Source organism: Sarcophilus harrisii, chromosome 3, assembly GCF_902635505.1.
Source record: "Sarcophilus harrisii chromosome 3, mSarHar1.11, whole genome shotgun sequence".
NCBI classification, from domain to species: Eukaryota; Metazoa; Chordata; class Mammalia; order Dasyuromorphia; family Dasyuridae; genus Sarcophilus; species Sarcophilus harrisii.
In genome coordinates this window covers 338693116-338711007 of record NC_045428.1, presented here as the reverse complement: position 1 = coordinate 338711007, position 17892 = coordinate 338693116, and the positions used below count along the sequence as shown (strand labels likewise).

General features: G+C 34.5%; 1 protein-coding gene across 5 annotated transcripts in view; it reads right to left on the bottom strand.

Moving 5' to 3' along the window:
• Positions 1 to 17892, bottom strand: part of MGAT5 (alpha-1,6-mannosylglycoprotein 6-beta-N-acetylglucosaminyltransferase) — a 365609-nt gene that overhangs the window by 294308 nt on the left and 53409 nt on the right. For all 5 annotated transcript variants that reach the window (XM_023499178.2, XM_023499179.2, XM_012544690.3 and 2 more), the window contains exon 2: positions 16266 to 16421. The gene's annotated coding sequence lies outside the window, so the exon portion shown is untranslated. The remainder of the gene's footprint in view (positions 1 to 16265; positions 16422 to 17892) is intronic.

The window sequence follows — 17892 nt, the reverse complement described above, 5'->3', positions numbered from 1 at the left end:
TCTCCATGGTATAATGTTATTATTTGTGAAAAATCAAATAGTCCTCCATAGTACATGTTTAAAGCTTTCTGTAAACAACAGCACACTGGGGGAGCAATTTACAAACTCTACCTGAAGTTAATGAATATATAGTCTCAGCTCTGTCTCTTACTCTTTGTGCTCTAACAGTCTGTTTATCACATTTTCCTTGGCAGTCATATGATTGAATAGTCATTTTATCTCAGAGGTTGCAAAACTATGTTACAATCAAAGTGATTCATCAAGTCAAATATCAAAACAAACCATAAAAATCGATATATACTCAGAGAAGATAAGTCAAAAAAGAAAATTTTCATAATTTTGGCAGGATGGGACATTTCATTATTAAGCTTACTACCAAAAAAATCTCTGTCCCTACTGACAAAAAAAATATCCTTAATCCCAATGTGCCTTCTCACAAGTAATGGGTAGTCACAGGTAGCCTGTTGGCAATATGGGTATAAAACAGCTGCCACTTCTTCAAAACTGTTTGTTATATGTGACAATTGGAGCAGGATGAGGGGCCTCAGTAAGTTAAAACTCTCTCTACATAGTTCCTCCATATTTAAAACTGGGATAACAAGCTGTTTGGAAGACCATTCACATCTATTTGTCAAAATTTAAAATGCTATATAAATGTCTGTTATTACTATCAGTCTGCATAAAAATAGTTTGTTCAACGATTAAAGTCCTACATGATCCGAGTTCAGACCGGAGAAATCCAGGTCGGTTTCTATCTGTAAATTCATTTCTCCCAGTACGAAAGGACAAGAGAAATAGGGCCAACGTCCCTAATGAGCCCTAGAACCAACATATGAATCCATCTCAATATCCTAATTCAATCTCTAATACTCCCAAGAACAGGGCTATTAAGGTGGCAAAGTTGGTAATTGCATAAAGTTTAAGCCTTTACTACCAGAGGTTCAAACCCTCTTCTTAACAAATGTTCACACTAACCCTTCTACTCTATATCATCCCTATTCTCCTAGCAGTAGCCTTCTTGACACTTATTGAATGCAAAGTGTTAGGCTACATACAATTCAGAAAAGGACCAAACATCATAGGACCCTATGGCCTCCTACAATTACACTTACCATAGCAATTGACATTTAGAAAAAAATACTGAAAAGTAAAATCATCCAAGCTTTCCATAGTATAAATTTCAATGAAAGTGAATCTCATTTTGAGGACTCCATGTATAAGAAGTTGAAACAACCAGTCAATCAGTAAGCATTTATTGAGCACTTATTGTATATGAGGTGATGTCCTAAATATTTGGGAAGGGCAAAAACATAATTCCTGTCTTTAGGGAGCTTGAAGACCCATCAGGTTTGTCAGGAAAAACAGATATGCACAGTATTTGCAGCAAAAAAGGGGAGGGCATTAAAAGAGTATACTGTTGAATTGGGGATAGACTAGGAGCTGGACAGAGGTTAGAAAGACACATGTTGATGGCAGACAGACATAGCACACTGTGCCAGTGCCTGCTTGCTTGGTGATGGCTTCTATGTCAAACCCACATATTAAAGTGTTGATATCTAGAGGGAGGTGCAAACATGTTACTAAAATAACAGCACAAGGATGGCAGACATATATTCACCTACTCCAGAACACAAGTCACTGCATTTGTATTAACAGGAGCTAGAAATAGTACTTTAAGGCTCCCCATAGCAGCCTACCTGCAGCTACCATGCCTGACTACCATTTAAGAAGACTGAACCAATTTCTCTCTCAGTCAGCAATAAGCCAATTTCAGGGACATCACACTGTTTTAAGTTGGCATTGTTCAGTAGGACATGAAATGAAGTTCTATTCCCATTAAATGTGTGTGTGTATGTGTGCACGTGTGTGCGCACTGAGGATGGAGTTAATGATGTATATTTGCAGTATCTTGACCAAAATCCTATCTCTGGAGCAGAGCCAGGAAAATATTATACACATTATATACAGCAACAGTTGTTACATTGTGTGATGATCTACTATGACTGACTTGGCTCTTCTCAACTATACAGTGATCCAAGACAATTTCAAAGAATTCAAGATAAAAAATGCTATCTACCTCCAGAGAAAGAACTGTAGAGTCTGAACAGAGATCGAAGCATATTATTTTCACTTTTGTGATTGTTGTTTTTGAGGCTTTTCTCCTTTTGTTCTGTTCCTTCTTTTATAATATGACTAATGTTAAGATATGTTCATATGATTGCACATATATAACCTAAATCAGATTGCTTGCTTTGGGTGGGGGGACAGGAAGAAGAGAGGAAAAAATCTGAAAAATGAATGTTGAAAACTATCTTTATTGTAATTGGAAAAAAATTACTCTTTGCCAAAAAAAAAATTCTACCTCTACAGATATTCTAAATTCCTTTGAAGTTCAAAAGGAGATACTTCCTGTTGTTAAGATTTCCTCCTGCAGGGTGATTCCAAGGGTGAAATCTTTAGAGGATGCATAGATAAAAAACATTATTTTCTAACATTAATATGAATACTTTTATTCGCATCAGCCCACTAGAATGGACTCTGACACTCTCTCTCTCTCTCTTTTCTTTCTCTTCCTCCCTCCCTCCCTCTTTTCCTCCTCCCTTCCTCTCTCTGCGTGTGTGTGTGTGTGTGTGTGTGTGTTTAAATACTTTTGACATTGTTAGATCAAGAAGTCTGTTCAAAGGCCCATATAAATAAGAGGCATGATAACCATGATGTTTCATTCTTTCCGATTAATATCCCTTGATTTCCAAATACCAAAACTTGGGTTCAAATCCTTGACATCTTCCTTTAATATCTGTGTGATCGTGGAGAAATGATTTACCCTTTCTGGACCTCGGATTCCTCATTTGGAAAATAATGGGGAGGGAAAATACTCAAGCTTTAAGATTGCTGCCACCTCTAAACCTAACTGAACCCTCAAGAGGTTAATCTCTGATGAGGAAAGGGACAATACTTTCTATTACATTTTTGTGGCAAAACTGAAAATGAGTGGGTGCCTGGCAAACTGCAACTACCCAAAATAGGCTAGAAATCATGTATCTGTGACAATTCACAAGCTTAAATAAAGTAAAATCATGAAGGTGCATTTGTTCCTGGAAAGAGGTGCAGCTGAGAAGCTGTATGCAATTACAGAATCACAGACCAAGAATTAAAAGAACCTTAATAATTATACAATCCTATCTCCTCATTTTTGCATGTGAGGAGATCTACTCTTGCCAGCTGAACTGCCTTATAAGCATTCACAGGTTATTAAACACATGTTAAATCAAGCAGGGATACTGCTCTGAATTGATAACCTCTCTTCCTACAAGAATTTGAACCAAGTCATTTCTACAGTCTCCAAATAAGGCCAAAATAGCAGTCTTTCCACTCTTTTCCTTTTTATTTAGTTGAGCCTTACCTGGACCCTCTTGGGTCATTGAGCCTTACCACTCCTAGAGGAAGTAAGGAAACTTATTGAGGGAAACACAAAAGGTAAACGCTTTGACAGGTAAGTAGCACTTGTCAACTAAAGTTCATAAATCTTTATCCATTCAAGGTTCCCAAGGGCTAGGCTTTTGTGTATGCTTGGCAGGCATTCTGGGCATCATGCCTGGCTGGGGTTAATAGCTGTTTATAACAGTAGTTGTATGCCCTAGTAGATCCTACTTAGATGTCCCTTACAGAATAGTTTATCAGTCCTAAAATCACAGGAACAAGAAGGAAGGAGGGGAAAAAACCTCCTCCTTAAGAACTTTATCTACTCCAAACAAGGTACGTTTCTTCTAAATACAAAAGCTCTTTTGTGAGCTTGCCAGAACTTTGTTTCTCTGTTTGGGGAAACCCAAATGCTTTTAAAGATAGTCTCTGGAGAATGCAGTCTTAAAATAACTAGGAAGGAGGGCCTATCATTTGAACACCCCAGAGGCATTTATCTGAAAGAGTATTATCTTGCTTGTTAGCAACCAAATCCATCAATTATTAGTTCAGCAGGAGTTAAAGTCACATTTGGCAAGGACAGAACATCTATATAAAACAGTTCCCAGTTCCAAGAATCAGAAGTCATTAACTAAAGCTTTCACTACTTAATGTATTTTTCTCTAGCAAAATATACACATACATTAATATATGCATGTTAAAAGTGATAGACTTGGAGTCAGCCTGGTTTCAAATCCTACCTGAAAATACTAAGAATTTTGGGCTGTGTGATAAAGGACTAGTCAGAGTCTTAGTTTCCCCATCTGTAAAATGGGAAAATAATACTCTATCAATCCAGGAATGTTGTAAGAAAAATGCCTTGTAAGTCTAAAAGCACTATACCTTATTCTATCTTTCCCTTTTGGGCAGCTAAATGGTATAGTAGATAAGAGTGCCAATCTTGGAAACAATAAAATCCATCTTCCTAAGTTCAAATCTGGCCTCAGACACCTCCTAACTGCATGACTGCCTCAGTTCTTTATCTGCAAAATAAGAAAAAATGGGAAACTCCTCCAATATCTTTGCCAAGAAAACCTCAAATGGGATCATGAAGAGTCAGACATAAGTGAAAACCTGTACAATTTTTCCACACTACATTTGAAATTATTATTCTATTCAATAAATAAAATATCTTAAAAAGAGATTTTCTTGAATAGCAGTTTTAGCCAGTCCAGTTATAAATCCCTTGCCTCAAGAACATCTAGATTATTTCTGGTCACTTCACCTGGAAAACAAAACAAAGAATCCATTCTCTTGAATACATAGTCACAAGAAAGAAAGCATTTCAAAGTTGTAATTAATATCCATTTCAGAGAACTCCAAATTCAAAACTCTCTTTAGGCTTAATGACCCAAAAGGGTCTAGGTATGGCTCAATAAACATCATCAAAAGAAAAAACTGGTGGGGGTTCACTGGATTAGTTTTTTTGTATTTAAAAAAAGTAATATTGCTGAATCCTTCCAAAAAGGATAATAGATCATTTTTAATTTCTAATTTCTACAGAATTTCCTGGCAGAAAATCTTAACAGTAGGAGGGATGGAGGGCGAGAAACAGAAGGGAAGAGGGAGAGAAGGGAGGGATGATTCATCTTTTGAATCATCTAAGCCACAATGACCATCTATCTCATTCTTAAATATATCAACCACCCTCATCTAAAATCTGCCTCAGAGTCAAATAGCCTTTTAAGTAATTTTTTACAAAGCTTAACCTAAACTTATTTCCTTTCATTTAATTCTCAGTTTGTATGGAACATAGTTTGTATCCTTAAAGACAAGATCTATTCTACTTAATTCATGAAGCAGTTAGTTATTTAGCAGTTAAACCATATTATAAGGTTTCTCCTGGGTACCTAAGATTGAAAAAAAATTACACAAAATGTCTTGCATAAAATTATCCTATAAGGCTATAATATGTATATAGATATATCTATCTAAAGTAAATAAAAAGTAATTTGGGTAAGAAGATGGAAAGACATCTTGAGAAATTTTAAAAGACCTTGGGCAAGAGATGACCTCTGAGTTGAGGAATTCCAGGAGAGAGAGAGAACATGGAAGATGGACATGGAGCAAGGCGCATATAAAGGTATAAGACTAATAAGAATTTCTTGCATGTAAAATAGTAACTAGGCCAATATGACTGAAATACTCAATATTTCAATGAGAGTAATATGAAATCATTTTGGAAAGAGAAGTTGGAACAAAGAGATTTACATATCAAATAGAAATTTGAATTTTATCCTTAAAGCAATAGGAAGTCACTGAAAATATTTGAGCGAGTGATGAGATCATGAAAAATTTTTTTTCTGCATCAATTGAGCTCCCAAATCTATCAAAAATCAAGCTATTAGGAGTGCCTTGTTCTTATAAACATTCCTGTTTATAGATGGTTTAATCTATTCAACTGTCTCCATTCCTATCATTGTGAGTCCACACTAACTCAGGAGGTTACTCCTGTTCTGAATTACATGGTAGAATGGGAAATGTCACCTTTACTCTTCCATAAGCTCAAAGTCCTTGTGATCCTGAGTTACTATAGACAATTCATGGAATAGATCCAAGATGTTGACCTAATGTCTCAGGAATTCTGTGGTGCAGGAACAATTTTCTCTCATTCTTGTCCCAATAAGATTTTGAATCAGAGTAGGAGAATCCATTCCTGGTCCATACAGTTTTTCAGATTACAGGTCAGGAGTTTAGAAATATTTTGCAAATTGTTAAGTAACCATTTAGGATAGGATAGGAAAAGGCACTACTTATCAGATCCTCTGTTCTCCTGAGAATGGCATAATAATGGATATCCAGGCTCCTTGATTTTAGAGTTAGAGCCAAGTGTTCCCCTACAAGTAAACATTTAGCTATTATTTTTCTACTTTCCCATATTAAGATCCCACCTTCCATTTTATATTTTTATACTCAAATTCGCAAATAACCAGATATGAACATATCCATATAAAAGGAATAAGGGGAGAGGGGAGACGCTTACATATGAAACTATACGTTACATTTGTTTTGTGTTTTATTTATTTTAAATTGATAAATATTTCAAATAAATTATCCACTCCAGCTTAAAACTATCCTGTTCACCTATATCTCCCTTTTAATTTCTTTCTTTTTTTCTTTTTGAAGTATTTAAGTGCTCCAGTGATACACTTTTTTTCCTGACATCATTATCACTAGTCCTAATCCTCATCAATTCCTCTTCTAAAAATTTTTTTACTGACTTTACCTCCTCACCTGTATCTCCCTTTTAATTTCTTTCTTTTTTCTTTTTGAAGTAATTCAAGTGCTTTAATGATATTTTTCCCTGACATCGTTATCAATAGGTCTAATCCCTATCAATTCCTCTCTCCTAAAATATATTTTTACAATAACTTCACCTGAGACAAAGCATAGTAAAGTGAAACAAATTCACACAATGGCCATATCTAAATATTATTTACCTCTGGCAAGAAGTATGTAGCAAGTGTTGTTATCAGTCTTCTGGAGTTATTCTGGTGATTGCATTGATCAGAGATCCGAAGTCTTTTAAAGCTGTTTTTCTTTCTAATGCTATACTCACTTATATAAAATGTTCTCTTAGTTCTGCTCACTATATTCTGACTTAAGTCATCAAAGTCTCCCTAAGTTTTTCTGAATTTAAATTTATGCCTTTCATCATTTCTTACTATGCAATACTATTCTACTACATTCACATGCCATGATTTTTTCACCCATTCCTCAAATGAATGGAAACCTCTTTAGTTTTCAGTTCCTTGCTGCATCAAATATCCAGTATATATGTTATTCCCCTCTTTCTTGTATCTCTTTGTAGTATAAACCTAGCATCCCACCTTCAATTTTAGTACAGTATAGAACAAAGTATGACCACCACCAATTTTACAAATGTGATAAGCAAAAATATAAGGAGGGAAAACATCAGAAAATGAAAGTTTCATTTAACCCCAAAGGCTACTAATACAGACTCTTCTCTTGAGATCTTTAGAATTAAAGTACACAAGCAAACTATCGATTATCATTTAGGAATTAATCTGCTTAGAGACAGAAGGAAAGACCAGAGCTCTGGACCCTTTCTAGCCTAGCGCTCTAATGCTAAGAATGACAGTAGTCAGTATGAAGAATTGAAAAAAGATACAAAAATGAATAAAGGCAAATTTGAATCCTCATGCTTCCTAATAGGGCATTAAAAACCATGGTAGGGAGCGATAGCAATAAGTATTTATTAAGTGCCAGATACTGTGCAAAACATTTTTCAAATATGGTTTTGTTTGTTCAACATAAATCAGGAAGCTATCTTTTACTTTAGGTAGCTTTGAAGACCAAATTAGTAATGAAAATGCTGAAATATCAGAGAGAAAATAATAAGCAAATGAAGAAAAGTTGCATCACCCAAATGAGTCCAATTGCCAAGTTAAATGCTGGCAACCATTTCTTTGCACTTAAACAAAGAACAAAGCAAAGCATGATTTAATATTTAAGAAAATTATCCCCATTAGCTCACACCCATGTGCCTGGGGCCTACATAATGCCTCAAACTTTGTAATACTTTGGACGCTTCAAAGTGTTTCCACAAATGTTTTTTCCCATTTAATCTTCATAAATGTGCTGATTTTTTGGAAATCTGTCCTTTACAGTGAGGTCTGTGGGTGTTTGGAATCAGGTATACTCATGATGACTCAATGGATAGGTGATGGAAGATCTATAAAATCCTATGAGATTTAGGGGTTTACTAAAATATTTAGAATTTATGAAAAGGTTATTCTAACATCATCACTCCTCCAACACTTTCAAATTGAGATACTTATAATCATACTAACAATCTAAATTTAATTATAATTTCATTTTAAATCTTATATCATATGTATGTATGTAATACATACATATATAAGGATGTATATATAAACATATATTGCTTCAGCATGGCATTCTACATACACCAGAAATTTAATGTGTCAATCAGATATTTTTTTAAAAAAATAACCTTTTCTTTTAGGTACAGCATATACTCTAGATCATAATAAAGCTTCACTCTTTTCCTGAGAAGATGTTTTCAATCATTTTTTCTCATAGCTTGCTTTTAAAACATTTGGGGGTAGACATAGCTTCAAAGTAATTTTGAAAGCTCACAGAATCATAGGTTTGATGCTCATCTAGTCCAATCCCTTCATTTTATAGATCAAGTAAATCAAAGCAAAGAAGCGATGAAGTGACTTGCCCAAAGTCATACTGATATTAAGTGGAAGGTAAGACTTGAACCTCCACTGTTTCCAAGGTAAGAGATAAGCAAGACTCTGTGAAAATAGGCATTTAGCAAATGGTCTCTCTTTAAGGCAAGCTTCATCCTTTCTCTCTTTTTAAGTGAGGAAAAAAAAAAAAGTCCCTAAGAAATACTTAACCAGAAGAAAAAAAAAGTGACCTACTTAGAAAGCTGAGACTGCAGTGCCTACAATTAAGAACAACTATATGAGATTTTTTCCCCTCCATCTCCCCACTCCTCTGAACCAAATTGTGGCATTGAAAACATCTTTAAAAGATGAGCTATAACAAACTAATGCATATGGAAACGCCATTGCTCACAGAGCCCACTTGGGACGTGATTACACAGAAGCATCAGTGTGCTCTAAGAATAAGGCTCTCAATTTTTCCTCTTTGGAAATCCCTCTGGCATCAGGGAATTGCCCCTTCTTCGATTCCCCAGAAACAGTGCCTCTGAACTTTCTCAAAATGTACCATCCCTTGGTCCTAGATCAGTAATTTATGGAACTTAATACTATTTCTATCATTCCCACACTCCTAAACAATTGCAAATGATCAAGGAGAAGAGAGGAATGACTCCTAAGTTTATTCCCTTTAAAGTGTGTGGTCCAAAAGAAAGATGTTTTAATCCTTGCTCAAAATGCCTAAAGCAAAGATTTAAAATGATCATGAAAACACCCAGCAGCCCTCAGAGACAACTCACAACTGCTATGATTTACAGGCTAAGTTTAAGTCATTTGATCTTCCTATCAGATGGAACAATGCCCCTATGGTTTAAGTTAGAAGGTTCAGATCACTATGAATTAGGTATATAATTCAGTTTCTATTTAGGTTTTTTGCTCTGCGAGAAATTATAATCTAATTTTTTGGTTTTTTTTTTTTTTAAACAAATATAAAGAAGCTTTCTCTGTCCCCAGTTAATTATACAGACAAGTTTATGTCAGATTCAAAGATCAAGAACTCTGTTATGAGGTTGAAATAGCCTTTTTTTCCCCTCTGTAGTGAACAACCCCATTTTGTGCGAGTGTTTATGTCATGTGAGCACTTCCTTGTGAACAACTCCAAGTCTTGCATGAAAATTTTTGAAGCCCTGTGCTTTTTACATTTATTCCTACCTGCCTTCTTTATAACTCCTCATAGTATGAAGAACTGAGGGGAGGTTCAAAGGCCAGACAGAGCTGGCAACAATGAAAAACCCAGAGGAAGATCACTTGAGGGAACAGGTAAATAACGATAAACATGTCTCCTTCCATAATTTCTCATTCTAACAAGCAAATCTCTATTAAATTCCTGCTATGTAGAAGGCTCTCTGGTATATCTTGGCTCCATCAACAATTCCTCCCTCATTAGATCTACTTTTAAGTACGATAAGAGTCTCTTAATTGGCCTACCTAACTCAGATGTCTTTTCCTCTTTCAATTCATCCTACAAACTTCTACCAGACTGTTCTCTTCCTGTAGATACAAGTCTAATCATTTTACTTTACTGTGGAAAAACCTATAATATAACACTTCTAGGAACAGAATATGTTGATAGAACCCATTAAGGCTGAGGATTCTAGGATTCTGGAATGAGCCTCTGAAATAAATGAGAATCAGGAAAATGTTGAAGGAAAATATAGAAGTCTGTCTCCACAAAGAAAAATTATCACACATAATAAATATTTGTAATACCTTTATAATTGTATATTGAATATTTTACAGCAGAAAACAATGCTTTTATTAACCATATAAACATTATTAAAGTATTTATTAACATTAATCAGCATCATTAAAATGTTTTCTCAAAGTCTACCATAGAATTTTTTTATGCTGTGTTCTTCAGGGCTTTGTGTTTCACAAAATAAGAACTGGAGTTTGGTCATAGTTGATGTCAGCATTATTTAGCACCTTAGCACACTGTCCACCTGCTTAATGCTTAATGCTGAATGAACCTCCAAAAGGAACCATTCAAATACAGGCTATGGAAAGTACAGAAATCAGGCAATTCAGAACTGGTAGAAACAGGAGAAAATACTCTGTGTGGAGGAGAAGAAACAACAGCAATTTGTACTCTGGCATGAGACAACATTATGTTGTAGAAAGAATACAGTACTAGGAAGAAACCAGGTTCCCAGTCCCAAATCTACTATTAATTCATTCTGTACATTTGAGACACTGAGCTTCATGGGCTTCAGTTTTTTCCATTTCTAAAATGAATGTAATTGACTCAATAATCTTTAAAAGACCTCTAACTTCAACATTTGAATCCTGTATGTAGATAAACTATAGATTAAAAGCCAATTAAATTTTATACTATTTCTTGACCTCTCCAGCCATACTGTCTTGACTCAGACACCTTTCAGGTTTAAGTCAGCTTTATGCTTCTTGTCACCTTTGTCCCCACCCCATCCCTACCCCAAAAAGAATGTAATCTTTTTTAGGGCTAACATCATCATTAAGAAACATTTATTAATTTATGACTATGTGCCAGGAACTACTACTGTTCTAAGTGCCAAAACTATGATACCTGTCTCCAAGATGTACATTCTAATGGGAGACACAACATGAAAACAATAATGGACATACAAGATACATACATTGTAAATGAAACTTCCATGGGAAGGCATTAGGAGGATGGAATGGGGAGATAACATCAGGAACGGCCTCTTACAGAAAGTGGGATTTGAGCTGAATCCGAAGGGAAGCAAGAAGACAAAGGGGGAACTACCTAGTCTTGCTTAATTGTATTTGTATTCCAACCTGTGAGTATAGTACACAGTCCTCAATAAATACTTTGATATCACTGTCCAATTGGAGAATGAAGGACAAACAACTGAGTGAAGCTGGCTTGGAATTGGTCAGTTTATCCCTTTTTCCCTCCCTCCCTCCCTCCCTCCCTTCCTTCCTTCCTTCCTTCCTTCCTTCCTTCCTTCCTTCCTTCCTTTCCTCTTTCTTCCTTTTGCCCAGAGAGGGTACCATACCCTTACCTATAGATGCTCTTAAAAGCATTGATTCTCATTGGTCACCAATAGGTCCTAGGCCAAACCCCATTTGGTCATTATTTGGGTCCTAATTGACTAAAATAGCAATCATTTCTGCTTTGGCCAGAAACTCCTTCCCAATTCATTCTTCTATCCATTTATTTATTTAGATTTTTTTAGACTAGATTAAAGAGGATATTCTTTGCTTCAATGCCTACCTGGCATTAATCACTGAATGGGTACAGCCTCAGTTAAAGTGAGACCTTAGCTTAAAAGGCCAAGGTCTCACTTCATCCAGGGCCATCTCCAGTCTTCTGATCTTTATCTGGCTATTGGACCAGATGGTTCTGGAGGGCAAAGCGAGGCAGATGACCTTGCACAGCTTTCCCTCATTTAAATCTAACTCACTTGCATGTCATGGCATCCCCTCCCTTTTGTCTTGATGTTCTTCGAGACAAAAGGACTAACAACAATAACAATAAGAACAACCACAATAACAATTTTGTCTACCTCTCCAAGCTTTTTTATTTTTTCATCTCAAGTTAACCCATCCTTAGACTTTCAGGATTGTGCAAATATGCCTAACACAATCTATTCAATACCAATAACGAACAAGACTTGATACAAAAAGTAAAAGAATTTTTGCATCTTGTACAATGAATCCTCAAATTAACAGCCTCAACAGGAAGGTATCATGGTGTTATAAATAGGTTAATGGCAAAGATGTAACTAGAGGACAAATAAAGGCTCTATTCTAAGGTGCTGAAATTTAGAAGTTGCCAACATCTACACTCATTCCATATTATAGCTCCAACTAGAACTAAGATATTGAGAATGATTAGTTAAAATTGAAAGGTAAGGTACCAGAAGGCATTAGCTTCCTATACCTGACAAACAGATGCTACACTGGGATAAATTTCTATCTCCCTCTAACTAAATTTGTTTCTAAAATTTTGAGGGCATTTTTCAGTCTGCTTGCCCCAAGAATGCTTTGTGATGCTTTCCTAAAGTATGAAAAATGTCAGCTACAGTTCTGTGCACTGGACTAGGAATCAGAAATCATAATTCTACTGTTAACTTTGTCATCAACTATGTGACTCTTGAGAAATCATTTAACTTTTATGATTCAATTTTCTCATCTATCAAAATGAGGATAACAACACCATGTATCTATACTACCTCACAAAATTATGATGAAGACAAAATGACATAAAAGATTTGTAAGAGCTTCACAAAGTCATAAATACTACAAATACTATACAAAGTGTGACTAATAGGCTTAGTATGAAAATAGGATGCTTAATTTAATAACCATAGATAATTTACAAGTGACACAAAGGGTTTAATTGAAGGAAAGGAAGACTTGGGGTGACTTTTTCTTTCTCCTGAAGACATCCAGTGACTTATCCTGCTACTAATGAATAACTTCTAATCACTCAAGTCTATTACTTTTAGCTTTTTTCTTCTTTCTTCCTCCTCTTTTCTATGTTTTGGTATCCTGGGAAAGAGGTGATTGTTAAGAAAAGTTGTACTGAGATGCTAACATATATTCTTGCTTAAATGAAACGTTTTTTTTTTTTTTTTTAAGTATATAAAGTTAACTAAACAATGTGCATTGCATATGATATGATACTTTATCAAAGCTACAAATGACTTTTAATCAATCGGCAAGCATAAATTATTAAGGTATTATGATAAGTTTGAGGATACATAGAAAAGAATAAAATAATCATTGCCTCAAGAAACTGACATTCTATTCAGGGGTGTAATATGCACACACAAATAAAGACAGAATAAATATAAACTAGTTACAGAGGTAAGATAAGGAGAAATTCACTTCATCATGAAGGAAGTGAATTATCTGAGAAAGATGAGAGGACATTCACTCCCCTCTCATGACAAGGGATGATCATATTAGAAAATCTCTGGAGATGGGAGATGAATTATGAGGAATCTAGAGGAGTCCAGTTGGCTAGGCAGCATATTTTAAGAAGAGGAGTAACATACAATGAAACAGAAAGCTATATTGGGGACTGGTTGGTAAGAACTTTAAAAGCCATAAGAGTTTATGTTTCATTCTAGAAACAATAGGGAGCCACAGAGAAATAAGGGAGCAACAAGGTCAGATTTATAGGTATGAAAATTTACTTGAATAACTGTGTGAAGAATATAGTAGAAATGGCAAAGATCTGAGACAAGATGGCAAATTAGAATATTATTGTATTATGTTATAATGTTAGGTATTTATGGTAATAAACTGCCAAGTGGATATAACTAGGCTGTAATGATATACTCTTAATTTAAAATGCATATTCACTTAGAGAATTCTACATGGTTTTGTTCTGATTTTTTTAAGGAAAAAAAATCCTCTTTTAATCTGATGCTAATATTAGATGTATGCTCAAAAAGAGATTAAAGACACAGGGAAAAATCCCGTTGTGCAGCAAAATATTTATAAAAGTATTTTTTGTGTTATCAAAATACTAGAAACAAAGGGGGTACTTATAAGAAATAATTCATTTGGACCCCCTACTCCATTCCAATCAATATTAATCAGTTTGAAATTTTATATAAATCATATAAGGATAGATGTTTTCACAATGGGCTTCAAACTTTAATGCAGTGTCCATTACTTATTTACCAAATTATGAGGCTCACTTATGCAATCACAAGAATACTGAAAAAGATATCTCCATTCTGTTTTGATCAAATTCCATGTCCCAATTCAGTATGGTGGGAAGCCTTGATGCTTTTGAAAGTCCCCCAACTTACTGTTGTACCTCCACATCATTCCTCTTGTCTAACATAAGTAAATGACTATCTTATGACCTCTTTTAGTCAGTGGAGATGCCCCAATGCATCACCCAACCTGTGACCTCTACTAATATGTCATTTATCAATTCTAACTCTATAGGTTTGGCATTGAAACATACCTTCTCCCTTTTGGTATGAAAGTGTTAAGAATATATATATATATATATATATATATATATATATATATATATATATATATATAAACAGAATAAAGCATATACACTGTTAGATTTAATTAATTCTTTTGTTTTGCTTTTGTAGCTTATTGTTTCAAGGAAATGATTTATTAGCTTACATATTATTGGGAAATGACTGATTTTTTTTTTTTTAAATCAAGAGAGTTAAGAGAAAAAAAAAACCTGTTACAGTCTCAGAGATTTGTCAACTTGAAATTTCTGTAGGGAGTACTTTCTGTTAACAAAATGTATTAACATTCAAGAAAAACAGAAAAAGTGCCATTATTGAAATTTTCCTGGGACATACTTTAACTAAAGATACATCAAGTCACAATGAGTTCTACTCAATCAATTTTTACAGCATCCCCCAAAATATCCCAAGAAAATTACTGGAATATCCTCACTGTGAATTAACTTCATAAATCCATTTTTGGAACTAATCTTGGATTATGATCTGTTCCTTTCCTCTTTTGGTCAAAGGTCCATTTGCTAAAGTTACTAATTTGCAGATAAGGTCTCTACTTTAAATTTTATCTGTTTCTTAAAACAGACTTGAATTTTCAGTATCTTAAAAACTTGGTACAGATGATGTCAACTGCTTTTCTCTATTTTTATTTCTTCAAAAGGAGGCTGACTATGATTCATTTACCACTTTACGAACTCACTTAAATATTGAGGGGTTCTCCCCCCCCCAAGTAAGGTTAATATTGAATGCCATATCTGATGTAATTACAGAAACACTTCAGCAACAAAAGCTGTATCTTTTGTCAAATGCAGTAAGAGCTCTTACCAGAATTGGTTATAATTATATTACTCTATTCTTTTTCATAATGTGCTCACAATAATGTATTCCTTTGAAACCAATCATACCACATGTCATAACAAGGAAACATGGAACCTAGACTCCAAATTGGTTTATTATAAACAGAGATCAAAACTGTAGGTATTTGGGCAAACCTATTTAAACTGACTAAAAACAAATACACATCTACCATCTGGCTCATTTTAATTTATCTAGGTGGCATTTAAAAAGACATTTTGACAATTTCTGCAATTATATGATTTTTTCTAAGGAACTACCCCTAAATTCATGATCATATCATCAGAGAAAGAACATCTGGATTAACTAAAGCTTTTTTTTAAACTAAGGAGCTGCTTATAAAGAAAAAAAGCCAAATGTTTTCTACAACTTTTACATTAATGAAATTTATGTTCATCCAATCAAAAGAAGTCAATTTCAAACTTGCTGCAGAGGTGTCCAGTTGAACTGTGAACACAAAACATTATTATCTTTTCCTTTTCTGAATAATTTTGCACTTATATTGGATGGCAAAAATAACTCTATTTGAAGAACAATATTTTTAATTCTGGTAAGACGCTGAACTAACCCCAAGGAACATAGGAAACAGGGATTCACAATATAAAGAAAATGAAATATTCACAGTTCTTTCTGATAAGTAACATGGCTGAACATGTAACTACACAAATTTATCTCTAGATTACAATGTACTTTTTAGTTTCAGTGTCATCCTATCCTTTCCCCCCACCAAAGATTGAAACACTAAGAAACTCTGTAACCCATTTACTTATTTCATACATACCTAAGCTCTTAGTAGTGACTAAACAGAGAGACTTGTTTAATATACAACAAACTCTCAATTCTTCAGGTGCTGTAGACATGCTCTGTTTCTGGATTGGCCAGCTGTGTTACTTAGTCCTCTTCTTCTACTCTCTGGTCACTCACTGCATTTTAGCACCTGCAGACAAAATGAGTTTATCAATTAAGGTAAAGCTTATTGTGTGTTTTGTTTGTAGAAATAAACTGTGACTTAATAGGGACAAATATATAAAACTACCTTTGCATTCAAAAGTCTTCTATTGCACAGACAGTGGCAGTGTACAAAGAAGTTTGGGGTAGGAAGGATCTAAAGGTTTCAATTTACTTGATGATTCAAAGAAATGATAGATAGAGCTAGTGTGATTTTCAGCTACATAATGAAAACAAAGTATGCAAATAATGAAACTTTTAAGTGCAAAGAGCTCACATTTTAATGGGGGAAACAACATGCAAACAATTATGTACAAATAAGATCTACACAAGATGAAGTGAAGATGATCAACAGAAAGAATTAACATTAAGAAAGCTGGGGGAAGGTTTCTTGTAGAAAGTGGGAGAGAGAAATGGAGAGCATTCCAAGCACAGAATGCATTCTATTTCTCACATTGCCCATAGATCTTAGATACATGATCTACCTCATCTGTGGTAACTTTCACATTATTCTCCATCTATCACCATCCCTCCTTTGAACTGTTTTAACATTCATAATATGTAGTACAAACTTTAACAGATTGGTACATTATTGCCACAGTGCATAAAGACAGTGTACACAGGGGAGAGCTCCAGTAAGACCCACTAAGTTCAAGGGTTGCCTAAAATATATAGGCTATGTGGCCCTGGAAAGAATATTAATCTCTTAGTACTACAGAGAAACTTGAGAGGAAGCTCCTCCCCAAAGGGGTTGTCTAGTCTTTATCCCTAGCGTTCACCCTCTCATGTCACACTGTTAGTCTTGCCTCCAATTAGAACTGCACAATCCTGTCTTATGTGCTTCCTGTCAACTCCAACTATGTACCAGGATAAATCAAATATTCCCAAATATTTAAATCATAGAATGCTAGACAGAAGCACATTAAAAAATCATCTACTCCAAGCCCTAGAACTTAGTAACCATGAGACAGTTCAGTGACACCGTGAATACTAATCTGGGAGGCAGAAGATCCAAGTTAGACTTTTTGCTTTAGAGACCATCAGTTCTCAGTCTTGAATGCACTTTTAGGAGGCCATCAAGATCAACTAAAAATTGAGACATTATTTGCCTATTACAATATCCTCCTTTCCAACTATATATTTATTTAAGGCCAGATTTTCTTTATACACTTCATCAAAAAAAAAAAAATGAATACAGAAGCAGATATGAGAATCTGGTTCTTCTATGAAGCAAGACATTAAAGAATTTTACTAAAAATTATATAGAACAATGCAACTCTTTGAACTTTTTATTGTTTTGAAAAATTTGAAAAAAGTAATTTAAAAAATATGTAATAGATTTACTATTATTTTAGTGGATTAGTAAATATTTCAAAATTGAAATATTGAGAATACATAACATTGTCAGTTTTAATTTCTAATGTAGTAAATATAGATAAATGTAATTCACATATGCAAAT